Genomic DNA, 13972 nt, shown 5'->3' on the forward strand with positions numbered 1-13972 from the left:
TGTTTCACTGTATAAAAATTGATAATTGTTTTTTTCATGTCGCAAGCGATTGGGCTTATCGAAGGGAAATAAACTTAGCCCGCTTCTTCTCTGGTTCATCTGCGCCATATTTATCGGTGAGATAATTAACTATTAACTCACTTTGTTCCATGTCCTGCATTATTCTCTTCTGCAGAGCCTTTAGAACTTTAAATTCCCGCGTGGCAGTGACCCATGGCTCTGTAAACTTCCGGTTAAGAGCTTCGTATTTCTTTGGACTCTTTCTCCTAAACAAATACAAAAAGTATGTTAAAATTAATGTTATTTATCAGATAGAATATATATTTATTCATTTATATACCTTATTGTTCATTTAGTCATATGTGTAAGAGAGAGAGAGAGAGAGAGAGAGAGAGAGAGAGAGAGAGAGTTAACAATATATATATATGTATAGTCATATCAATTAAATTACCTGAATGTCGTCAGGATAGAATCCTCAACGTTGGTAAATGGTGCAGAACTGGCGGGTGGCCAGTTCTCATCCAGAGGCTGGGAGTATGTACAACTAGTGGTAGTGGTACTACTGGGGCTACTGGATGTGTATCTATTTAATATAAAAACAATGAAAAAAATAATGCGTCAGAATTTTTCCAAGGATTTTGGTATTAGCTTACAAAATAATCATAAATATTTTTTTCAAATAGTGAATATCATTACCTTTTGAAAGGTATTTCTGTTTTCACTTCTCTGTCCTTTTTAATTTTTATTTCGCTAGCTGGTTGTGTATTGTTAAGCAGAGTTCTTAATACGGAAGTCTCCTCCGTCTTAGCTTCAGATTTGGGAGTTGGACTTTCAAGACAAGGAGGCCTTTTAAAGAAATTGACCAAATTAAATAACCTACCTTAATATATACAGATTTAAAATGCATATATCAACATCTGAGTCACGGACTTTTCTTAATTACGGAAATACAATGATGGCGTAATTATAAAACTTTTAAATTTATACTTATAAATCAATAATCATCGTAAAAATAAATAAACCCTTCTTTAAAAAGTTGTTCCCTTGAAGAGGGAGGAACTTGTTCATCGATCTGTTCCCAGAGATCATCAAAGTCTGTGGATGTTGCAAAATCACTGTATAATCAAAAAAAAAAATGAAGAGAAATTTAAGACGTGCGTTTGGAAGACCATTAATTCCTTAGAACCATGGAAATGACAGACGTTGCATTCAGTAAGTTTTGAATTAAAAATGAATAAATTTAAATAAATAAAATAATGGATTATTTAAATTACTATTGAAGTTGTTTCTTCAACAACCCTTTTATTTAGACAAACCTTTGATATATGTTATCCTGGGAGGGACGGGTGTGGTGGTTTTGATTTTTTCGGTGATGATTGTTTGTGCGATCAAGAGAAGGTGTCTGAGGAGACGGGTGGACATCGAGATCGAGTCCCTGTCACCCGCCGAGTATGACGCAGTTGTCATGAAAAACTTTAAAAATGATTAACTTTTTTTTAGTGATAAATCTGACGCTATGTGTGAGATGAAGAGTCCACGATGTACCTATTCAAGTTCGACACCCCACACCCCACCGGTCAAGCCAGCTCCTCAACCAAGACCACTCCTCCGTCAACAAGGCAGAGGCGCCCACCCAACAGACTGACTTATTGCTTTCTCCAACCTCCTTTTGTAATGATAAACTTTTTAACATATTGACTTTTCTGAAATTCTTTCTGTATTTAATAAACGAAATATAAATCTTTGAATTATTTGTAATCTTTGAATTATTGTGTCAGTGGTTATTTTGTAAATGTTGAGTACATTGCTACAGACTGTTTCAACAGTTAATATAATTGAAAAAAACATGTTGAATTTGTTTTTACATTTCAATTTTTGCAAAAATTGGTACATTTAATTTCCGGAGGATATTCCTCCCTTGCAGCTCCTGTCTCAGAGCTTCCAAGCTCTCTTCAAGCTTCAGCACGCGCTGCTGAATGCTTTCTTCTGCGCTTGTATGAAAAAAGATAAATTACCTAAATACCCTGAGCAAGTGTTTTACAGTTCCACACATTACATATAGTAAATTAAATGTGAATTTGCATATATACCGGTTTGAGTCAACAATCATTACACAAAAGTAGTTTAGTAGTATAAATGCATAACAGATGTCACCACACAAGAGAATATATTTCTTAAATATACATTGAGTGAGTAACATGTAATTTCGCAAACAGTTATTACGGATTAATAAAGCACATTCGATATATTTAGCAAGACCAAACAAGCAGATATGTGATCTGAGCCCAAAAAGTGATGTAATTTATTTGGAGACTTATAATAATACTCGCTTAAATATAGTTCTTCTTTTTTTATATTAGTTTGAACACAATGCTAAAAAATATACAGAAATTTTTATTTAAGATATGCAAGTCAGTGCCAAGCATTTGTATTTAATATCAATTATTATATCGAACAATTGTAAACAACCTTCAAATTTTTTTAACAAAACGTATCAATGCATTTGTCAATAGTTTATGGAGCATGAACAATACATTTTTTTGTATTGATTCATTAAAAATGCGTTTCCATTGAAAAAATCAATAAATTTATTGAAAAAAATATGTCAAAGTATCCCAGTACAAAAACAGCATCAAGGATAAGAATTGCAGTGATGACGCCCATAGACAATTTAAAAAACCAAATTATCAATTTTGTTCCAATATTTGTTAAATAGTTTTCAGACCATTTAGATACAATGCAATCTTCAACATGATCAGTTACCTGAAACAGTATTTAAAAAAGAACATTTTGTCACCGACAGTTTTTTTTCTTTCAAAATGCATTTTTTCCAAAAAAAATTATGGAAGTTTTATGTTTTATGAAAAAATCAATATATAGAGAAAAAAACATGATTAATCACAAAATCTATATCACATCCCATATCAACACAAGACTCCAATACATGTATCAGCTTGTGGGCCAAAGATTGTTAAGGTCCGAGGTAATCCGAATGAAAAGTACAAAGGTGGTACGAAAGGTGTAATAAAGGGTGATGATTCAGTGTGTGTGAAAAAAGCGCATGCCACTGCTCATATCAGGGGTGCAAAAACACTGTATATTATACCGAGTATATATAAATAATAAATTATATTGAACAATTCTTAGATAGCCTAATTTTTATCAACCTCTACAAAAATGCAACAGACGGTATATTCTGAAATGGCCTAAAAATTACCTTCATGAAAACCTTCCACCATGCAAAACAAGCCTTCCAGGCTCTCTTCTGGTGTATCTCCATCTAATCGTGCCATATGAGCTCCTCGAATTCTTTCACATGTTAACTGATCACCTCCTACAGGTATTTGTCGCATTTCAGCACTTGAGTCATCCCTAATTTATAAACTACACAAGTAAACACAGTTCTTTCAATAAATACTGGTACATAATAAAAAAAAAAACAGCAACAAACTAATGTGTCCGATTCATTATCTCTAAAATTGCTTATATCTTTCTATGCATGTTTACCGCACATCCACATTGTCTAATTCCTCTAAAGTTCTTGCATTTGGGACATATTTTTGTAGATATCTGAGTATCTCGATCATGTCATTCATTTTGTTTTCATTCTTGGCCAAGACCCCTAAAGGTAACTACATAATAAAAAAAGTACAAAACATTATCATAAATTATATTTGAATATTTAAGCATAACCCCCTACCCTCTTGATTGATTATTTTCAAATTAAGTGCATATTTTCAAACTAATTATTGAAATTGAATTGGTTATGCGAAAAATTCATGTATCATTTTTCTTGGCTCTTTCATTGTAAATAATGTTCAATCTTGTGTTGAAGAGAGGAGTATGTGATTTATTAATACTGGAAATAAAACATGTAATCTTTATCATGTCAAGTAATTAAGTGAAACATGCATTTTACTCATTCAATGGATTTTATTAACATGAAGGGTACTGCGCAAATAATTATTTTTATTTCTAATTCATGCAAAATATGTGCAATATTAACATTATTCAAGTCAGTCACATAGAGTTGCCAAACCGTTAGATGAATATTTTCCCAGCAAAACCATATCATTATAACTTAAGGTATCGAGATGTTCTGTAGATGGAGGACTGTTTTCGTTGACGGTGGTAGCTTGCAAGTTGGTCTTTCTGCAGCATATTCCTGTAAAATGGTTCTTTTGTCTTCTTCCATTTCAGTCGCCATTTTCCCGCTAGGATCACCATGGACTTGCCGGTGCCATGCGAGGAGGAGTGGACTGCAGAGTGGCACATGGCTGTGAAGTTCCTGGCCCATGTGGTGTTCTTGAGCGCGTACGTGAAGACACGCTGGTGGAGGTTCTCACACCTGTTAGTGGTTGCCAGCTTGCAGACTTTCCGGAGACCATCATCGCGGAAATGCTTGCAGATGACGGACTGAATGGCATCCATGTCGGCAAAGTCCATGTCCAGGTGTTTTCCATACGGAAGGTAGTGTAGCCAGGAAGATGGGCACAGCAGGTAAATGAACTTCTACACTTGTCGTGTATGCCCGAAAAGCAGGGTAAAACATTGAGGACAGCATTCTGTGCATGATGTAGGAATGTAGCATCCACCCTGCACAGTCTGCGAATCTTCACCAGCTTATACCTGATCCTGGCACGGATGCAGGTGGCTAGTCGCTGGATAAAGGCTTCTCGGTCTTGTCCCGCAGCCAGTCTGGTTTTGAGTCGAATGCTTCGGAGATTCTTCTGGAGGGTCCTCAGCTTGTGGATGAAGCAGTGGTAGTGCTTTATGTTCAGGTTGTGGTCCTCCGAATAGTCTCTGATGGTTTTTTTCCACTTGGGCCGAGGCATCACTGGTAACTGAGCGGGGGGTCAAGATATTCTTGTTTGAATGAAGTCCAGATTCTTCCGCAGCAGTTTTGCTTCGCTCGAGGAAATGGAGTTCTCGGTGTAGTAATTATTTTTACAGTTCAAGGTACCGGTTTCAGGCCCTCTCTTTTTCTTAAATGTTGTATGAAGCTTCACTTCTGTGGACTTGAAATAGCAGTAGGAGCACTCTGCTCTGCCAGTAATGCATAGGCCCTGTTTGTGATGTAAAAATTCATTGCTGGATTTTCACAATGATGATCACTAGAGTTTTGTAACAGTGACCCTAGTGACTGTATGTTCACAATAAATATATATAAATATAAACTCCTGTAAAGCTGTTTGGACTGATAATATTTCACCATCTGACAACATTTCCCAACAAAGGTGTTGTTTAGCTAGTGTATGTGAATTATGTTTAAATTGGCAGTACATTTCAGTGCAACAAAACAATGAAATCCACAAGATGTCAGTTCAGTTCAAATTGTTCAACTGCATTTTTTCATGAAACCGGTCACAATATTCACTCCTATGAAATCAATGCATGAGCTAAAATTTACAATGAATGGACGAGTAAAAATTATCATGGTATCATGTCACATACGTACAAAGAGCAATCACTCTAGTATCTTTCCAGTACACCGATAAACAATAAACGACACAGTTTCAAGATAAGTCCTCTACGACATGACACAGTGTGCGTCTGACCCCAGTTGACCTAGAATGATCTCATACAATAGAAACAAGTGATGATAGGAACATTTTTTTTTATATATAATGGTATTTATGTCTATAGCAAACTCATAAATCTTACGGTACGCCTCTACAATGATGGTTGACACCCATGAAAAGCGTATTTTATTTCAAATTGCTTTTTTGATATAATACAAGAGTTCGAGTCGACCTTAGAATAATGAGTAATCTATCACACACAAAATACTATTTGTTTGGCTTCAGTAAATATGATTGCGTGGTGCAGACTTTTAGGCATCCTCTCCAATCCTGTTAACAATAAGATTCATTTTTACAACGAATCTGATTACACTTTGACTCAAAATAGATGTCATTTTATCACGAAAAAGATCGATGTGCTCTTTAAGAATTTGAACCAAAATATATACCTGTAAAAAGATGTTTCGGTAAAGAAATTAAAAGTTACATTCATAAAGTATTTAAAGGCAAATATGGTACTAATACGAGGGTCATGTCTGACAAGTATAATATGTGGCTAAAGGTTTTTACTGTGACTAAATAATAAAAAAAAAATAAAACAATGTTATTACACTTTTAATTAAACCAGAATATATTTTGTGATTTCAGTATCTTCTGAAATCAAATTTACAGTCTCACAAATGAGTCAAGGCTAGATTTGCGCCAATGGGGATATTTTTTGATTTCAGTATCTTCTGAAATCAAATTTACAGTCTCACAAATGAGTCAAGGCTAGAGTTGCGCCAACGGGAATATTTTGTGATTTCAGTATCTTCTGAAATCAAATTTACAGTCTCACAAATGAGTCAAGACTAGATTTGCGCCAATGGGGACTTCCATTCCTACTACACTATCTTCTGAATCACTCAGTTCTTGGTCTAATGTATGAAGTTAGGTCAGACATCAGAATTTAAATACACACACTTGATCATAAAACAGAAAGAAATCATAAAGAACAAAAATATATTTACATATATAAAATTCAAACAGAGTAATAAGAAATAGAAGTAGTTTTACCTCTTCGCAGGACGGAGGTGGTATCTCCCACCACCCCTGGCTGGTGGTGGTGTGGGGGCCACTCGAGGAGCGGGGCAGGGTGTCGCCCGGGGTGGGTGTAGTGTGGCCCCCGCCCGGGGTGGTGGTACTGTACTTACTACCTGGCGTGGAAAGGGACCCATCTGGGGTGGTGGGGGTGGTTGTCTTCTTCTCTCCATTTCCATCTAATATAAAACAAATGCAAAATTTAGGATACATTGATGGAACATTTTATTTAGAGGAAGCCTCAATACACAATCTTAAAATAATATGTAACAGATTGTATAATAAAGGTATTTAAAATATGAATGTAAAACAAATTATTACTTACAGCTGTCTCCTTAGGGACAGTGTCCCCTCTCCTCCTCCTCCTGATCCAGGCCCACCTCCGGAAGAGTGTCTTGATGACCCAGCCAAGGAGGAGGAGGAGGGCCAACACTAGACTGGTGACACTTATCTCAAAATCTGAAAAAAAGGGACATGAAATTAATTCTCCTTTAAAAAATGTATGGAATGACATCTAAAATATTAACACATGAATATATATATATATATATATATATATATATATATATATATATATATATATATATATATATATATATATATTAAAAATAGTTTAGTAACTCAGTTACTTACATATATATGACTTGCTGCAACAGGTGTTATTATATCATGCAGAAAAAGAAAAAATCATGCTAAAAAAAACTAAAACAGGATCCAATCAATACATTTTTTTTTCTTAAATATTGAGTGACTCAGTTACTTATATGCACAAACCATTCAGCAACAGGAATTAGTACAAAAAGAAAAAAAAGCATGGAAGAAATAAAATTAAGACATAATGCAATGAAATGAAAAATTAATAACATGCAATGCATACAAATTAAAGGTAACGCAATCTTTATTTCACATGAAAATTTTATATATTATATACAAACAAAACAAAAAATTAAATCCAAGTTTCATTTGTTTTCATGGATTTCATGTCTCTTAAAGATTTTTGTTTCTATGTGTTCTAGCCTGAGTAGTAAGGGGGGTGGTGGCACGTGTTCTAGCCTGAGTAGTGAGGGGGTGGTTAAGGGTGCCCAAGACTGAGTTCTGAGGGGGACGGATACATGCACACGTGTCCTAGACTGAGTACTGAGGGGGGTGGATGCGTGTATAGTAGACCAAGTAATAACGGGAGTGGAAGTATGTTCATGAAATCGGGAAAATATTGATGACTGTGTATAGTAAAAAATGGATGTTTGAGTATGTAGCTGAGTAGTAGGCATTGGTGTGGATCTAAAATGTTGTGTCCGATCAATGACGATTGTTGTACCCGTCGAAGTTGAACGATGCGAACTCGTATCTACAGTAAATATTAAATAACTGGAAAAAATAAACAGTAACAAAATTCCAAAATAACAATAAAAATAACATGATAACGAAAAAAAGGAACGAGGACAGAACAAAACTAACTCAACAAATAATGACTTGCATTCGTCTGTTTCCCCAGGCATCTGGGGTGATGGTGTTACTTCTGAAATCATAATTATTTCAATTAAAAACGTAATCATATCATCGTATTGAACACATGTAAGTTATGCAATTATGATATGTACCTGGCGGACAGATATGATTCCCGTTCACTAGCTCGCAAGGCATCGTTACGAAATGAAATCTGAGATCACGAGTCGCGCACACTTTCCTTTGTAGTCAGCAGTATTTTACAAGGTAGCGATTGGCTGAAAGTGTGTAATCGGACAGGAGGTGGAGTTTTCCCACGAGACGGTACCCTTAGATGTTTAGAGAAAGAAAGAAAAGATAGATAGAAAGGATGATTTTATCTGACCCCCCCCCCCTTACACTTTGGAAGACGGAGTGTGTTTTTAGGACAGAACGATTTGTTAACAAAAAATTACCTGAACAAATGAGAGGTTCTGACTTTGCCTCCAGCATCACAATTTCCCGTATGTTATTGTTAAAACAAAAATGTACAAAATTTTCAATGGAAGCACACTGTCCATTATTTAATAACTGTCCGATGGGCTCACTGGAAATAATTTCTTTCACATAACACTGTACAGTTACAACTTTATTCCTCTTCTTATGGCTTTTAACACTCTTTCTGTTCTTACAAATTTCTTTAACATTTACATTTCAGTACACCTATCACGTGAGTAATACATGTGATGAAAACTAACTTTATGGTATTTATAACTACATTCACATACTTAAAATACTGCTTTCATATGGTATACTCATAAATATATCTTTAATTTGTAGCACGCCGAATAAACGTCCTTGTGGACTAGGGTTAGTAATCAGTAACGAAACATCCTAATAAAATAAATAAAATCACATATGCAATTTTACAAAAAAAAAAAAAAAAAAAAAAAAATAAATATTTTTTTAGGTTACCACCCAATGCCCCGAGAAGATTGATGTTAGTATCATAAATTTACAAAATATCATGTTTTTTGAATTTTATGATTGCTTGACTAAATTTCCTTCGAGTTAAATTCATATAACGTATTTATTTATTATGTAGTAATGAAGAGGAGGTCATCACCATCAGTGATGAGTAAGTAAATATCCTTGATATTGATGTTTAAGATCTGGTTTTTTACACCCCCTCACTCATATTTATGCTTAGTGTCGATTTTTCTGTTTAAGATCTACCTCTTTGGAAGAATTCAATTTAAGTCAAAGGTTTGTTTTTTTGTTTTTTTTAATTTTAACACATATTACATATTTTAATGTAAAACTCACTAACATGTCACTACCGTGTTAATGAAAACCTATCGTGAATTATATGCTTGTATCTGAATATTAACATGACATTTATATATTGCTTTAAACCTTTTTTACAGCCTGTCTTCTGCGTGTTTGATGTGAGTGATTTCTAAGAATTATCTAATTGTGATCCTGATTATTATTAAAACTTGATACACACACACACACACATATATATATATATATATATTTAAGAAACTAAATGTATGTCCTTTTTCCATTTTCTCATAGAAAAGAGATGGACTCTGCCTTCATGGCAGACACCGTGTAAGTATTATTATTTCCAAAACTACAAAAGACAATTGTAGAGAGGTCATTGTCTGCTGTCCATTTCGTAAAACAATACTCTTTAAATTGACGATGACTATATTACTACTTTTTATTCGTTTTCTTGTTTTTTCCTCAGTGTGGACTCTCCACCCGTGGAGGATAAGTCCCCGGCCGCTGAGCGTTAGCCAGCCGGGGCCATTAGGAGACGAAAACATCGGAGTAATTAAGGTTACACCTTAATTACAGAAGACTTTTTGTAAGTACATTTTTAAAATAAAAATTTAGATGCAATCAAAAAAAAAAAATTTAAAACAGTAAATATTCAGTTTCTCTATTTTTTTTTTTAATGATTTAGAAATTAAACTAATTATTTTCTTTTTTTTCCTTTTCACATAGGCCACTTAAAACCAGGACCAAGTCACCGATGTTTCTTGTTCTCCTAATTGAAATTAAATGAAAAAATGTTTATGATTTGTTTTTGTTATGATTTTACAACAAAAGGAGTGTGTTTAGGTACACGAAATGAAGATTAGTCGAAAAAAAATATGATCACTTTTTAAAAAAAATATCTAAAGATAAAGTTTCAATTTAAAACAAGAGTAAAGATTTTTCTATTTTAATTGATATATTTTTTTCATTGAAAAAATGTTATGTATTTTTTTTTTTCAAATCTAATCTTCATTTGGTGAACTTATGAATGACGGATTTAAGATCTCAAGAAAACTCTGGCATCAAATTGTATCTATTAATATTTTTGAGACAAAAGTCTTTTGAAGAAAGTAAACGTGTGAGCAAAACGATTTGCATAGTGCGTAATTTTCAACTTTTTAGAAAAAAATCAATCAAATTAACAATTATTGACCATATTTTATAAATGGTCATTATATTAAGTATGGTGAACGGTTTCTATGCTAGCCAAATGCATTACAAACATCAGAAGAAATTAATATATACTGTCGCAAAATTAAGAAATGTGTCATTTTTATAATCAATGCTTCTTTAGATATAAGATTAACATTTTGAAAAAAAACAAAACAGAATTGATTGTCATTTGATGTGACAAAGAAAAAATAAATGAATCCAATGATATTTTTAAAATATGAAATCTCTATGACAACGAAATGTTTTTTACACATCAATAATTGAATACAAAGAGATTGTAATTATTTTTTAACATTAGTTGTTATATTAATTGAGTTACAGAGTTTTCTCAATCTCATTCTACAAGAAAGTTTTGATTAGAGAGGACGTTGATTTTTGTGAAAATCGAAAATGTTTCAATGTTGTTATTGTCATTTAATGTTTGGGGATTTTATGAGCATGGCAAATCATGAAAAAGGTCACGAATTGGAAAATAATCGCCAATCATTCCAAGAAAAGTAAGATATAAGATGTTATTTATTTTTCATTTATTTAATTATTTACCAGATAATCATTATTATTTTATTTATCTTATGATATTTTATTTTATGAATCAATATTATTATTATATTTTTTGGTCTGTATTTCTCTTTTAAACGAATTACTTCGTCTACGTTATCGAAGTGTAAAGATAAAATGAAAATAAGTTATTGAGAAAACAGGTAGAGAGTGGTTAAAGGGAGGAAATACGAGTGAGTGACACATGATGTTGTTTGCATTAAGTACTACGTAGTTATCTTCCCATGCCAAAAGAGTCTTAAATCATAAACTTAGACTACATGCTTCATGTATAAAAACAACATCATGTTACAAAATATTTTTTCTTTTATTAAATAGAAATACATCACTTATTTCTTTGGTACGATTTTTTTTCTATTTGTAAGCTTTTTTTATTATAATTATCATCATCAGTATTATCGGGCATGATATTCAGAAAAGTAAGCGATAAATTTAAAATGATTTTTTTTTTGTTTGACTGTTTTGAGTTGGGTTTATTTTTTTTTGCTGTTAAATTTATTTTGATTTTTTTTTTTTATCTAAAAAAAAAGATTTTCATTATTCTTTTTAGACATCTATGCTGATGCCTTTGTAGATATATATGTATTTTAGTTAAAAAGATGAACGAATTAATTGAATAAAACAATTATGGTCACTCATTTTTGTAAAAATTGATTAAAACTGAAAGAATTTTGTGTGTGTGTGTGTGTGTGTGTTTTTTTTGTTTTTTTTTTTTTTTAAATAAATAACAAGTAAGATTTTATTTTGTTTTTAGTGTAAGAAAACAGGACTTGTATCAATACTTAAAACAGTGAAATTGAAATGATTAATGAATTAATAGGATAAAAACAATTATGGCCACCCATTTTTGCAAAAATTGATTAAAACTGAAAGAACTATTTTTTTGTTTCAGTGTAAGAGAACAGGACTTGTATCAAGACATTCAAGATATGGAATGTGCTGTTTCGTCTCCTAGCTCGGTAGACGATTTACTAAAGGACACCACCCTTACTCAAGATAGGACAGAAAACGATTTCGAAGATATTAGTGAATGCTCTTTTGATACAGATCTGATGAATATGGACATAGACGATCTAAATGGCCCCGTATTCTCTGACTTTTGGGATGTGGCGGACGGCTCTTTTCACGAGGAAGACTCTCTCATTCGAGATATACAGGAGGATCTCTTTAATGGTCCAATACAGATTGAAGCGGGGAGAGATGATTTCGATATTCAACTTTTACAAGAAAAGACATTAAAATCAATGGGAGTGAAAGAAGCTACTTTCGAGTTGACTTTTAAAGATCATCTCTTTCGTCATCCTAAGAAGATGAATGAAGCAAAAGATCTTTTAAAGGATGCTTTTAAAAACATCATAGAGCACGCAAAGAAAGACCTTCGCCCTGGAGATGTAATGAGAGCTGTCATTCATAACGACGGGTTGGACCTACCAGTGTTCGTTCTCTTCCGTCCCATGGAAGACATGAATGCAGAAGCCATGCTGAATTGTCTGGAAAATGTTCTCAACAGCAACGAGGATATTCCATTTGACTCCTCCTGTCGAATAGATGTTGACGCCATCAAGTATCCGCGGGGGGGGGGGGGGGGGGGGGGGGGGGGGGGGGTCGAGGAGTCAAGATGCCAACCCTATCCCAGAAAATCAAAAAGAAACTTTCGATTGTCGAGATTAGAAACCTCGACAACAAGTGTCACAGGATGAATCTCTGCCATTCAGTCAATTGAAAGGTGACTGAAAGGTAACCGAAATGTGACTGAATGGCATATGTGTGCCATTCAGTCACCTTTCCAGACCATTCAGTTATCATTCTGTTGACTGAATGGCAGAGATTCATCCTGTGTGTCTCGTTCGTGCTACTCTTGTTGCCATGGCCAGCGCCTGTAAAGTTCACCCAGCCGAGTTTCGAAGATTCAAAGCTCTGCACCCGACCTACACGACTGGGGAAATTCTCGTTCATTTTTCGCGATGTCCCACATGGTATTATTACGAGCTGCGCGCAAACAAGAAAAAACACAAGACACTTTAACCGATAGAGTCTGTGTCACCTTGGGTATACACACAGACCAACCCTTGACCTATGCCTACCTTTCACAGTTGGAAGATTTCTTGAATATCAACATCTATGTCGTCAGTGCTCGCATGGGAGATTCATTTTCATATGTTAGCCGCAATACGGACGAAGAACGAAAAAAAGTGTTTCTCTATCACAATGACATAGAGGGAGCCGAGCATTTTCATGCCATCACGAAAATTACGGGATTCTTCAGTCGCTCGCGATTCTGCACCCATTGTCTCAAACCTTATGAAAAGCCTTACAAACACAGTTGCATAAAACACTGCAACGTCTGTCTGTCCGACAACTGAACTAAAAAAGAGACCAGTACGTGTACGGAATGTCACCGCACCTGTCGTTCGGACGCCTGCTTTTTACGTCATAAACTACCTATGGAGGGTGGTGGAATTCCTTGTGAGCTAACCTACAAGTGCCCAGACTGTCATCAGACCTTTCATTGTTCTTGTATTTGGGATCGTTTTGACAAATGTCAAAACGATCCCAAATACAAGAAAACTGCACAATATTAAAACACAACTGAACCATACTTGATCAAAGTAAGGAACCTATCTTGTTTTTGTGTTAACTGTGTGAAAAGAATATTTGAAAATTGCCTGAATTCTGATTATGTATCTGCTTACCAGTCAAAGAAGATTAGTTTGTTGAAACAAGATGCAAATAAAGGAAAAGAGACTGTAACAAACGAGAATAAAGTGGCAACAAAGAAACACATAGAGACAATGTTGACAAAAAAAGCGAAACTGTTGATGCAAAGAAACTTAAGAAAGCAATTAAATGCTGATAAGGATGGTAAAGAAAACAGAGAAACAGAA

The 13972-nt window shown here is 34.2% G+C and overlaps 1 long non-coding RNA gene and 2 pseudogenes across 1 annotated transcript; 2 read left to right on the plus strand and 1 right to left on the minus strand.

Moving 5' to 3' along the window:
• Positions 1 to 6321: 6321 nt before the first annotated feature.
• Positions 6322 to 8158, minus strand: LOC128173332 (uncharacterized; annotated as a pseudogene).
• Positions 8159 to 8996: 838 nt separating this feature from the next.
• LOC128173352 (uncharacterized) lies at positions 8997 to 10102 on the plus strand. Its single transcript, XR_008242479.1, has 7 exons — positions 8997 to 9027; positions 9133 to 9165; positions 9258 to 9293; positions 9455 to 9475; positions 9609 to 9644; positions 9784 to 9903; positions 10044 to 10102. It is a non-coding gene; the product is annotated as an uncharacterized LOC128173352 (long non-coding RNA).
• Positions 10103 to 10967: 865 nt separating this feature from the next.
• On the plus strand, positions 10968 to 13450 carry LOC128174603 (uncharacterized; annotated as a pseudogene).
• The last annotated feature ends 522 nt before the right edge of the window (positions 13451 to 13972 follow it).

This window comes from Crassostrea angulata, chromosome 2, assembly GCF_025612915.1.
Source record: "Crassostrea angulata isolate pt1a10 chromosome 2, ASM2561291v2, whole genome shotgun sequence".
Taxonomy (NCBI): Eukaryota; Metazoa; Mollusca; class Bivalvia; order Ostreida; family Ostreidae; genus Magallana; species Magallana angulata.